This window comes from Megalops cyprinoides, chromosome 19, assembly GCF_013368585.1.
Source record: "Megalops cyprinoides isolate fMegCyp1 chromosome 19, fMegCyp1.pri, whole genome shotgun sequence".
Lineage (NCBI taxonomy): Eukaryota > Metazoa > Chordata > Actinopteri > Elopiformes > Megalopidae > Megalops > Megalops cyprinoides.
The window spans coordinates 29965333-29979093 of NC_050601.1; positions in this window are offsets into that span (position 1 = coordinate 29965333).

Consider the following 13761-nt stretch of genomic DNA (forward strand, 5'->3'; position numbering starts at 1 on the left):
GTATACACATGTTTGGGTTTATACAAATGAGATGTCAGACATCAAATGAGATAGATATCACATATGAAATGAGGTGGCAGACATCAGAAAAATAGTTGGATGAAGTAGTTTATTTGGACATTCTTCTGAACAGATCAAATTATACATTAGAAGCTCATAAAGTAGTAAATTTACAGTCTATAAAAATATACAAGATCTTTACTCTCTGTTTAATGTTAGAACAATATGAGAAAATTACATAGCAGAATAAATCAGGACACTGACCATTTTAAGCACCTGCAAAGGAATGTGTTTAGACATCTTAGATTAGATTAGACTTTTTTTAAGCTTCCAAACTTGTTTGAAACCAAGCTAATGTATCATACTGCTATGTTAGGCCAAGACCCACTCTGCATGTTCATATTTTGGGGTCCTATTTAAGCCGTATGCAATTGGTTGATATTTATAATAACGGTAAACACTACAATCTGATTGGTTCATCCAGGGCCGGCTCAAGCCTTTATGGGGCCCTAAGCAGAATTTCGGCGCCACCAATAGGCCTACTATTGACTATTGTCAATGCTTGATCATTCGCATGTACTGTAACCTAACGTTAGTCTGACTGTGCTTGCATGATGGGCCGTAGCCAGGGCAAAATTTTAACTGAGGTCCAGAAGCATAAGTAGAGTGGGTTTATTTTACAGCTGTACATGTGTACTTTTTAACCTTTTTTCCCAGGAAATTTTGTAATTCTAATAGGCTATTGTGTACCAAAAAATGTAGGCTAAACAAACACCCCTTCTTTCTTACCACCAACTCACTTTTAAGGCATTTTGAACCATTCCTGTGAAATCAGTGGGCTAGTCCCTTCTTGTGAGCAAAGATGTTTCAGTTATGGACATGAATAGGTTAAAAAAAGACAGCGGCCCAAGGTGACCAACATTAGCTAGCCAATCTTAGCAAGCAAGCCTAGCTAATTAGCTAGCTAACATTAGATTACATTAGCTAACGCTAGCTTATTAGCTCGCTAGCTAGCTCAATAACATTTAGCTGATACAAAATGATACAATGTCATTCGGTAGCGCTGCTGTCTTACAGGTAGTGAACAGACCGGTTCAACAGATATGTGAACATGGTAAATATGTAACATTAATATTTACCAAGAGTGACCATATTTTGGTTTTCAAAAAAGAGGACACTAGTTAGTAGACACTAAAATGCTACCCACTGCTAGTAGGCTCTCGTTGTTCTTATCCCTCCGACTATCAGATGTGACAGAAACACGGTCACTTATCACTGAGGAATAAGTTCTAATTGGGTGAAATAAGTCTTATTTGGTGGATTGACACGACCATAGGGCCTACAGAGGATTCGCTCAGATTTGTTGACTGTTCTGCCTAGGTTATGCTCTAACATTAGCCTAATAGATGCGTCAGGTGGGGATTTTTATAACATAAAATCATGTTCATTCACACACACATATAATGCAAAACGTCAGCCTGAGAGGGAAAAAAAATACCGAGATCCAGATCTCGGCGACCTCATAGCATAGGGGTGCTTGCATCAAAATGCAGTCCGTTACAGTGTGCATGTGCATGAACGTGGCACCAGCTCTGACAGAGGCATCAGTAATTGATTAGACCAGTAGTATTAGCTAGTCAGCCCGTTAACATAATATTGCGTTTTTGTATGATTACCATTGACATAATATATCTCTTGGGGACCCTCTGGTTGCCACGGGGGACCTAAGCAGGTGCTTAGTTCTCTTATGCAAGGCCCCTTAGTTCCAATGAAGGATAACATTAATGCGACAGCATACAAAGACATTTTAGACACTTGTATGTTTCCAACTTTGTGGCAACAGTTTGGGGAAGGCCCTTTCCTGTTCCAGCATGAATGTGCCCCTGTGCACAAAGCAACGTCCATAAAGACATGGTTTGACGATCTGGTGTGGAGGAACTCCAGTGGCCTGCACAGAGCCCTGACCTCAACCCCATTGAACACCTTTGGGATGAATTAGAACGCCGATTGCGAGCCAAGCCTTCTCGTCCAACATCAGTGCCTGACCTCAAAAAGCTCAGCTCTTTTGGCTGAATGGACGCAAATTCCCACAGACACACTCCAAAATCTTGTGGAAAGCCTTCCCAGAAGAGGCTGTTATAGCTGCAAGGGGGGGGGGACTCCATATTAATGCCCATGGTTTTGGAATGGGATGTCCAATAAGCTCATGTCGGTGTGATGGTCAGGTGTCCACATACTTTTGGCCATATAGTGTATCTGTGGTGCACACATAAGATTGTGTGTTCATTACAGAGGTTTACATTGTAGGACATTGGACCTTGCATTCAATTTCAAACAGGACAATGCACTCATCAGCATGTTCTGAGACCAGACAATGGCATTGTGTATGAGATTTACATTGGAAGACTCGGCAACGCAGACAATGTGTTGTCTGGTCTGTGTACTATGAATTACATTTTAAAAGTTAAACTGAGTTATTGCTCTTGAATATTGATTTGTTGCAGTTCATACCAAAGACACTTCATTGGTTCAAGACTGCTCACATTGACAGAACCATAGACTAAGGAATGCAAACATTCACTTCTGGTGTGCAATTTATATCTATTTGAGTTTGGGTTGTATCGATGTAGGACACTGCTGTACTGAGACTGTAAGTAGGGATATGCCAGCATATCAATGAGTGCCCTGCTTGAGCGGAAGTCATTATACAAGAGGATGATGTTCCAGTGGTATGTTTTGTGTTATACTGTGTGCATTCAACAAGACTCAAGAGATGTGTTACTCCACCACATCCATGGCATCATCTTGTGAGGCCATCAAATAAAGATTTCAGAATCATTGCATTCCTTCTTGATTTTCTTAAACAGCACAGCACTTCCCACTGACAGATATTTGAAGTTGAGCTGTGGGGTGCATACAAGATTCTGCAATCATGAGAGATGTTCGTATCATTAGATAATGCACGCATTACATTTCATTTTAAGCATGAAAATTCTGTCACTAGCATGTGCCTCAAGCAAAAAAGAGATAAAGAGAAAAAAGAGTAAGCATCACACTGGGATCTAGAGAGAAAGAGGGGTGGGGAGACAGAGAAATAGAGGTACAAAGAGTTAAGGGTTGTTGGACTGTTATTATTCTTGTGCTATTAATTATGCACATTTAACTGTCGTGCCAATCAAGATTTTTGAATTGAATGAAATTAAATTAAACTGGGGAGGGATACATTTTTTCTTTTTAATTACAGTCTGCTTTCTTAATGTTGTGTTTTATTGATCACTGTACATCCTTCATATTTCTATGGCTTTTACAAGGCAAGATAACTTGTCATGAAAATAAAGCATTTTTGAATGTGAGATTGGTTGATAACGTTAAATGATTGACTGACCTTAGGTACCAGGGCCTAGTTCTTGGCTGTATTTCTAGAACTTGTCAAGTTTGAACCAGGCACTTACTAACCAGGCACTAACCAGGAATACATTACATTTGAAAAAATGCCTGCAGGGAGAAACAGACAGCAAAGATGATGTCCCTCATATGGCACTCACACAGGCATACACACTTTCACGTACTGGCAGCTCATTGCATGTTTGTGTGCACTGTTGAAGTCTTTTCTGGACATGAGTACAATTGTGATTATTGTAATGAATTACTGACCCCATATTTTGAAAAATTATTACTTTGTAATGCTGTTGAAATTCTAACAGATTTGGATGAACAATAAGACTGAGGATACATGTCCTACATCTTGAATTCTCATCTAAATCAGAAACACGTTTCACACTGATATCTCCAGTATACCTTTCAAAAAGCAAGGAGGTTAAAGGTTGGTGGGGCTGCAGGTGTAAATCAAGGCTTTTGTGGGTGGTTAAAAGGAAAATGGAACATATCTGAGCGTCAGGACGACATACCACATGGACATGAAAGGGGCAAATAGACCATTAACTTGGTGTAGAATAAAGTTGTCTTTATTATTTTGAATGTAATATTAGTACATTTATCCTGCTGGAATGGTTTATTCCTTTCTCTCAATGCTGCTATCACTAAGGGTTTTTCTTACTCTCAGTGCTATTATCCTTCTTCTTTCTGTCATTCAGAAGCCAAGCTGGAGTAAACCACAAAAGTATCATAAGCTTTAGATTCTTGGACATCTAAACGGAGAGAAAAAAATGGTTTTGAAGACATTTAAATGCATCAAGAACATCATATGCGTTTCCTTTTAACAATGTAAGTCACAAATTACCTTGTGTTCCATCTGGGAGTGTTTTACTTCTTTGAGTTTATTAAATTGCATTTATAACTACACTTGTGTAACAATATAAAAAAAAGATGAAGAAGCTTCCTGTCAGGGCTCCGCCCCCTTAAGCCGCGGTGTTTTTGTTTTCCCTGTCCTTGTGCTTTTGTTTTCCTTGTGTTCCCTCTCCGCCCCGCTCCCCACCTGGTCCCCGCCCACCTGATTTCCTCATTGCCTGCACCTGCCTGCCTGCTCACCTGCTTCCCTTCTTCTCGTTACCCCAGCCCTATATCTTCCCTGCGTGTCTCTGTCTTGTTGCTAGTTTGTTTCAGTGTGTTTCACCTGTCTCGTCCCCGCGCTTTATTTCTCGAGAGTTGTTGCTACATTGCCGATCCTGCCTGTTTCCTGACCACGATTCCTGCCTGCCGTTTTGGATCTGTTCGCTGCCCCTCACCTGCCTGATTCCTGACCCTGTTCTCCCTGACTCCCGATTTTGGATTTGCCCCCGGATTGCTTCTCTGTGTTTCGAACCCTGCCTGTCCCTGGATTTACGAACTGCCTGTCCCTTTCTATTAATTGCCTGGAACCGGAACATCCTGCGGTCCGCGTTTGTGTCCTGATCACCGGCGCTAACACTTCCAGCATTTGGCATTACATTACATACATCTAGCAGATGCTTAGGGAGTCAGCCTGAAAAAATGGTTCTTCAATCTGCACCAGAAGATGGCCAGTGATTCTGCTGTCCTGACCCGGGTGGGATGTTCATTCCACCATTGAGGGACCAGTACAGACAGGCATCATGGTTTGGAAGTGCAACCCCTCCAAAATGAGAGTCAGTTGCCCCATAGTTGCAGAGTGTAGTAATCTGGGAGGTACATATGGTTTGAAGACCATGGTTTTGATAGTATCTCCCAAATTCCAACAGCACATAGACTTTGCCCCGCGGGGGGAAAACATGCTGTACCTTGTTTACATGAACATTCACAGGGCATACAAGGCCGCACCCCATCCCCACCTCGGACACTCAGACCACATCTTCATTCTACTGACTCCAGCCTACCAACCCATACAAAATCGAGTCAGACCAGCCCTGAAGGAGGTAAGAGCCTGGCCTCAGGGAGCCACATCAGCACTCCTGGACTATTTTTGACAGCACAAACAAGCATATTCAGAGATGCTGCCTCCTATGGCAGCTCAGTGGACCTGGAGGAGTACACAGCCTCAGTACATTAGCAAGTGCACTGAGGATGTTACTGTCTCCACAACTGTCACCACTTGAGCAAACGAAAAACCCTGGTTCTCTGCAGAGGTGCGCGTTCTGGTGAGAGCCAGGGATGCTGCATTTAAGTCTGGAGACAGGGAGGCACTCATCACAACCAGAGCCAAACTGTCCTGGGCCATCAGGGAGGCAAAGCGCACCTATGCAGAGAAAGTCCACGGCAACTTCATGGACTCCAGGGACATATGGCACATGTGGCAGGGAATACAAACCATCACTGACTACAAACCCAACACCTCAGGCAAGTTGCCAGATTGGCTGAGTTACTTCTATGCATGTTTTTAGGCACAGAACAAGGAACTCGCGAGGAAGACCACTCCTCCTCCCAACAACCAGGTCATCTGCCTATCCACAGCTGACATAAGGAATAGTCAACCCATGTAAAGCTTCTGGACCAGACAACATACCTGGTCAGATGCTAAGAAAATGTGCTGTCCAGCTGGCAGGCATTCTCATGGACATTCTCCCTGAGCACAGCAACAGTACCTGCATGCCTCAAAGCAACCAGAATTATACCAGTGCCTAAGAAGTCAGCCGTGTCCTGCCTCAATGACTACTGGCCTGTAGCACTCACACCCATCATCACAAAGTGCTTTGAGAGGCTGGTACTGAGGCACATGAAGGCCCATCTCCCAGACTAACTGGACCCACCGTAGTTTGCCTACCGCTCCAACCAGACAACCGATGATGCCATCAGTACTGCCCTCCACCACACCCTCTCCCACCTAGACAGAAAGGACAATTATGCCAGAATGCTGTTCATAGACTTTAGTTTAGCATTCAACACAATCATTCCACAGAGGCGGGCAGGGAAGTTGAGCCTACTGGGCATGAATACCTCTCTTTGTAATTGGATCCTAGACTCCCTGACTGACAGGCCTCAGTCTGTTAGAATAGGAAAAAACACCTGCAGGGTTGTCAAGCTGAGCACTGGCGCCCCCAGGGCTGTGTGCTGAGCCCACTGTTGTTCACCCTGCTGACACATGACTATGCTGCCCAGCACAGCTCTAATCACATCATCAAGTTTGCAGATGACACTATAGTGGTGGGGCTCATCAGTAACAAGGATGAGTCCGCATGTAGAGCAGAAGTCAGTTGTCTAGTGGACTGGTGTCAAGACAACAATCTGTCTCTTAAAGTTGAGAAAACTAAAGAGATGGTTGTTGACTTCAGGAAGAGCCCTGCTATTACATTCCTTTGAACACCAATGGCTCTGCCATGGAGGCAGTCAACAGCGTCAAGTTCCTGGGAGTGCACGTAGCTACAGTCATGTGTGTACAAAGAATACAGCAGGGGACTGAGGACACGACCCTGAGGAGCACCGGTGTTGAGGGTGAGAGAGGTGGAAGTGAGGCTGCCCACCCAAACCATTTGTGGTCTACCAGTCAGGAAATTTAGGATCATTTGCACAGAGAGCTGCGCAGTCCAAGGTCCAGCAGCTTACTGACCAGTAAAGGGGGGACTATAGTGTTAAAAGCTGAACTGTAGTCAATGAACAGCATTCTAACATAGTTCCTTCTGCCGATGTCAAGGTAAGATAAGGCGGTGTACAGTATGTGAGTGACTGCACCATCAGTGGAGCGGTTGGCGCGGTAGGCAAACTGAGGGGGTCCAGAGTGGACAGCAGAGAGGAGCAGATGTAGTCCTTCATAATCCTCTCAATGCACTTCGTTATTTCTTATGCGAGGGCTATAGGGCAGTAGTCGTTTAAATTGCTTTGGGAGGGCTTTTTAGGCACAGGAACAATAACAGATCACATGGGTACTACAGCTTAAGGTGATATACATCAAAGTGTAAATCTGTGGCACTGTAGCAAAGAAATGGCCATATCTCCTAAACCAATTCCCTAACAAAGTTAGAATTTTGTATACTGCATCTTGGTCAAAGGTCCTGATAAAGTCTTCAAGGACAAGTTGATAACTCAGAAACAATGGTAGCCATCATTACGGCTGAACTGCTTGGACCCCGTAATCGCAATTTGCAGCTATATTTATTATTAGGGGTCCAAGCATGTAGTGCTGGAACCCTATTGTGTTTGTTCCGATTTTTTATTAAGGTCTTTACACATACAGCGCGATTTGTTTCTGTTCTCAGCTTTGAACAACACTCAGCATTCAGATTTCAGTAGACTATCAGAAACACAATTGTCACACTCTTCAAGCCCAAAAACTCTGTTCCCAGCTTTGAACAACACACAGCACTCATTTTCCAGAAGTGCATCAGAAACGCTGTTTTCGACACTTTCACAACGCAAAAACGCGATTCCCGGGTTTTAACATCATTCAACGTGCAGTTTCAACGATATTGCCAGAAACGCTGTTTTCGACACTTTCAGAGCGCAAAAACGCGATTCCCGGGTTTGAACATCATTCAGCGTGCAGTTTCAACGATATTGCCAGAAACGCTGTTTTCGACACTTTCAGAGCGCAAAAACGCGATTCCTGGGTTTTAACATCATTCAACGTGCAGTTTCAACTATACTGCAAGAAACACGGTTTTCAACACTTTCAGAGCGCAAAAACACGATTCCCACGTTTTCAACATCGCTCAGCATTCAATTTAAAGGAGAATGCCTGGAAAGGTTTTTGGAGTCACTCAGAGCCCAAAAACTCTCTTCTCAGCTTTGAACAACACTCAGCATTCAGATTTCAGTAGACTATCAGAAACACAATTTTCACACTCTCCAAGCCCAAAAACTCTGTTCCCAGCTATGAACAACACACAGCATTCATTTTAAAGAAGTGCATCAGAAACGCCGTTTTCGACACTTTCACAACGCAAAAACGCGATTCCCGGGTTTTAACATCATTCAGCGTGCAGTTTCAATGATATTGCGAAAAACCCTGTTTTCGACACTTTCAGAGCGCAAAAACGCGATTCCTGGGTTTTAACATCATTCAACGTGCAGTTTCAACTATATTGCCAGAAACAATGTTTTCAACACTTTCAGAGCGCAAAAACATGATTCCCACGTTTTCAACATCGCTCAGCATTCAATTTAAAGGAGAATGCCTGAAAAGGTTTTTGGAGTCACTCAGAGCCCAAAAACTCTGTTCTCAGCTTTGAACAACACTCAGCATTCAGATTTCAGTAGACTGTCAGAAACACAATTTTCACACTCTCCAAGCCCAAAAACTCTGTTCCCAGCTTTGAACAACACACAGCATTCATTTTCCAGAAGTGCATCAGAAACGCAGTTTTCGACACTTTCACAACGCAAAAACGCAATTCCCGGGTTTTAACATCATTCAGCGTGCAGTTTCAACTATATTGCCAGAAACACGGTTTTCAACACTTTCAGAGCGCAAAGACACGATTCCCACGTTTTCAACATCGCTCAGCATTCAATTTAAAGGAGAATGCCTGAAAAGGTTTTTGGAGTCACTCAGAGCCCAAAAACTCTGTTCTCAGCTTTGAACAACACTCAGCATTCAGATTTCAGAAGACTGTCAGAAACACAATTTTCACCCTCTCCAAGCCCAAAAACTCTGTTCCCAGCTTTGAACAACACACAGCATTCATTTTCCAGAAGTGCATCAGAAACGCCGTTTTCTACACTTTCACAACGCAAAAACGCGATTCCAGGGTTTTAACATCATTCAGCGTGCAGTTTCAATGATATTGCGAGAAACCGTGTTTTCGACACTTTCAGAGCGCAAAAACGCGATTCCTGGGTTTTAACATCATTCAACGTGCAGTTTCAACTATATTGCCAGAAACACGGTTTTCAACACTTTCAGAGCGCAAAAACACGATTCCCACGTTTTCAACATCGCTCAGCATTCAATTTAAAGGAGAATGCCTGAAAAGGTTTTTGGAGTCACTCAGAGCCCAAAAACTCTGTTCTCAGCTTTGAACAATACTCAGCATTCAGATTTCAGTAGACTGTCAGAAACACAATTTTCACCCTCTCCAAGCCCAAAAACTCTGTTCCCAGCTTTGAACAACACACTGCACTCATTTTCCAGAAGTGCATCAGAAACGCTGTTTTCGACACTTTCAGAGCGCAAAAACGCGATTCCTGGGTTTTAACATGATTCAACGTGCAGTTTCAACTATATTGCCAGAAACACGGTTTTCAACACTTTCAGAGCGCAAAAACACGATTCCCACGTTTTCAACATCGATCAGCATTCAACTTAAAGGAGAATGCCTGAAAAGGTTTTTGGAGTCACTCAGAGCCCAAAAACTCTGTTCTCAGCTTTGAACAACACTCAGCATTCAGATTTCAGTAGACTGTCAGAAACACAATTTTCACACTCTCCAAGCCCAAAAACTCTGTTCCCAGCTTTGAACAACACACAGCATTCATTTTCCAGAAGTGCATCAGAAACGCCGTTTTCTACACTTTCACAACGCAAAAACGCGATTCCCGGGTTTTAACATCATTCAGCGTGCAGTTTCAATGATATTGCGAGAAACCCTGTTTTCGACACTTTCAGAGCGCAAAAACGCGATTCCTGGGTTTTAACATCATTCAACGTGCAGTTTCAACTATATTGCCAGAAACACGGTTTTCAACACTTTCAGAGCGCAAAAACACGATTCCCACGTTTTCAACATCGATCAGCATTCAATTTAAAGGAGAATGCCTGAAAAGGTTTTTGGAGTCACTCAGAGCCCAAAAACTCTGTTCTCAGCTTTGAACAACACTCAGCATTCAGATTTCAGTAGACTGTCAGAAACACAATTTTCACACTCTCCAAGCCCAAAAACTCTGTTCCCAGCTTTGAACAACACACAGCATTCATTTTCCAGAAGTGCATCAGAAACGCCGTTTTCTACACTTTCACAACGCAAAAACGCGATTCCCGGGTTTTAACATCATTCAGCGTGCAGTTTCAATGATATTGCGAGAAACCCTGTTTTCGACACTTTCAGAGCGCAAAAACGCGATTCCTGGGTTTTAACATCATTCAACGTGCAGTTTCAACTATATTGCCAGAAACACGGTTTTCAACACTTTCAGAGCGCAAAAACACGATTCCCACGTTTTCAACATCGCTCAGCATTCAATTTAAAGGAGAATGCCTGGAAAGGTTTTTGGAGTCACTCAGAGCCCAAAAACTCTGTTCTCAGCTTTGAACAACGCTCAGCATTCAGATTTCAGTAGACTATCAGAAACACAATTTTCACACTCTCCAAGCCCAAAAACTCTGTTCCCAGCTATGAACAACACACAGCATTCATTTTAAAGAAGTGCATCAGAAACGCCGTTTTCGACACTTTCACAACGCAAAAACGCGATTCCCGGGTTTTAACATCATTCAGCGTGCAGTTTCAATGATATTGCGAAAAACCCTGTTTTCGACACTTTCAGAGCGCAAAAACGCGATTCCTGGGTTTTAACATCATTCAACGTGCAGTTTCAACTATATTGCCAGAAACAATGTTTTCAACACTTTCAGAGCGCAAAGACACGATTCCCACGTTTTCAACATCGCTCAGCATTCAATTTAAAGGAGAATGCCTGGAAAGGTTTTTGGAGTCACTCAGAGCCCAAAAACTCTGTTCTCAGCTTTGAACAATACTCAGCATTCATATTTCAGTAGACTGTCAGAAACACAATTTTCACACTCTCCAAGCCCAAAAACTCTGTTCCCAGCTTTGAACAACACACAGCATTCATTTTCTAGAAGTGCATCAGAAACGCTGTTTTCAACACTTTCACAACGCAAAAACGCGATTCCCGGGTTTTAACATCATTCACCATGCAGTTTCAACGATATTGCCAGAAACGCTGTTTACGACACTTTCAGAGCGCAAAAACGCGATTCCTGGGTTTTAACATCATTCAGAATGCAGATTCATCGATATTGCCAGAAACGCTGTTTTCAACACTTTCAGAGCGCAAAAACACGATTCCCACGTTTTCAACATCGCTCAGCATTCAATTTAAAGGAGAATGCCTGGAAAGGTTTTTGGAGTCACTCAGAGCCCAAAAACTCTCTTCTCAGCTTTGAACAACACTCAGCATTCAGATTTCAGTAGACTATCAGAAACACAATTTTCACACTCTCCAAGCCCAAAAACTCTGTTCCCAGCTTTGAACAACACACAGCATTCATTTTAAAGAAGTGCTTCAGAAACGCCGTTTTCGACACTTTCACAACGCAAAAACGCGATTCCCGGGTTTTAACATCATTCAGCGTGCAGTTTCAATGATATTGCAAAAAACCCTGTTTTCGACACTTTCAGAGCGCAAAAACGCGATTCCTGGGTTTTAACATCATTCAACGTGCAGTTTCAACTATATTGCCAGAAACACGGTTTTCAACACTTTCAGGGCGCAAAAACACGATTCCCACGTTTTCAACATCGCTCAGCATTCAATTTAAAGGAGAATGCCTAGATAGGTTTTTGGAGTCACTCAGAGCCCAAAAACTCTGTTCTCAGCTTTGAACAACACTCAGCATTCAGATTTCAGTAGACTGCCAGAAACACAATTTTCACACTCTCCAAGCCCAAAAACTCTGTTCCCAGCTTTGAACAACACACAGCATTCATTTTCCAGAAGTGCATCAGAAACGCAGTTTTCGACACTTTCACAACGCAAAAACGCGATTCCCGGGTTTTAACATCATTCAGCGTGCAATTTCAACTATATTGCCAGAAACAAGTTTTCAACACTTTCAGAGCGCAAAGACACGATTCCCACGTTTTCAACATCGCTCAGCATTCAATTTAAAGGAGAATGCCTGAAAAGGTTTTTGGAGTCACTCAGAGCCCAAAAACTCTGTTCTCAGCTTTGAACAACACTCAGCATTCAGATTTCAGTAGACTGTCAGAAACACAATTTTCACACTCTCCAAGCCCAAAAACTCTGTTCCCAGCTTTGAACAACACACAGCATTCATTTTCCAGAAGTGCATCAGAAACGCCGTTTTCTACACTTTCACAACGCAAAAACGCGATTCCCGGGTTTTAACATCATTCAGCGTGCAGTTTCAATGATATTGCGAGAAACCCTGTTTTCGACACTTTCAGAGCGCAAAAACGCGATTCCTGGGTTTTAACATCATTCAACGTGCAGTTTCAACTATATTGCCAGAAACAATGTTTTCAACACTTTCAGAGCGCAAAGACACGATTCCCACGTTTTCAACATCGCTCAGCATTCAATTTAAAGGAGAATGCCTGGAAAGGTTTTTGGAGTCACTCAGAGCCCAAAAACTCTGTTCTCAGCTTTGAACAATACTCAGCATTCATATTTCAGTAGACTGTCAGAAACACAATTTTCACACTCTCCAAGCCCAAAAACTCTGTTCCCAGCTTTGAACAACACACAGCATTCATTTTCTAGAAGTGCATCAGAAACGCTGTTTTCAACACTTTCACAACGCAAAAACGCGATTCCCGGGTTTTAACATCATTCACCATGCAGTTTCAACGATATTGCCAGAAACGCTGTTTACGACACTTTCAGAGCGCAAAAACGCGATTCCTGGGTTTTAACATCATTCAGAATGCAGATTCATCGATATTGCCAGAAACGCTGTTTTCAACACTTTCAGAGCGCAAAAACACGATTCCCACGTTTTCAACATCGCTCAGCATTCAATTTAAAGGAGAATGCCTGGAAAGGTTTTTGGAGTCACTCAGAGCCCAAAAACTCTCTTCTCAGCTTTGAACAACACTCAGCATTCAGATTTCAGTAGACTATCAGAAACACAATTTTCACACTCTCCAAGCCCAAAAACTCTGTTCCCAGCTTTGAACAACACACAGCATTCATTTTAAAGAAGTGCTTCAGAAACGCCGTTTTCGACACTTTCACAACGCAAAAACGCGATTCCCGGGTTTTAACATCATTCAGCGTGCAGTTTCAATGATATTGCAAAAAACCCTGTTTTCGACACTTTCAGAGCGCAAAAACGCGATTCCTGGGTTTTAACATCATTCAACGTGCAGTTTCAACTATATTGCCAGAAACACGGTTTTCAACACTTTCAGGGCGCAAAAACACGATTCCCACGTTTTCAACATCGCTCAGCATTCAATTTAAAGGAGAATGCCTAGATAGGTTTTTGGAGTCACTCAGAGCCCAAAAACTCTGTTCTCAGCTTTGAACAACACTCAGCATTCAGATTTCAGTAGACTGCCAGAAACACAATTTTCACACTCTCCAAGCCCAAAAACTCTGTTCCCAGCTTTGAACAACACACAGCATTCATTTTCCAGAAGTGCATCAGAAACGCAGTTTTCGACACTTTCACAACGCAAAAACGCGATTCCCGGGTTTTAACATCAT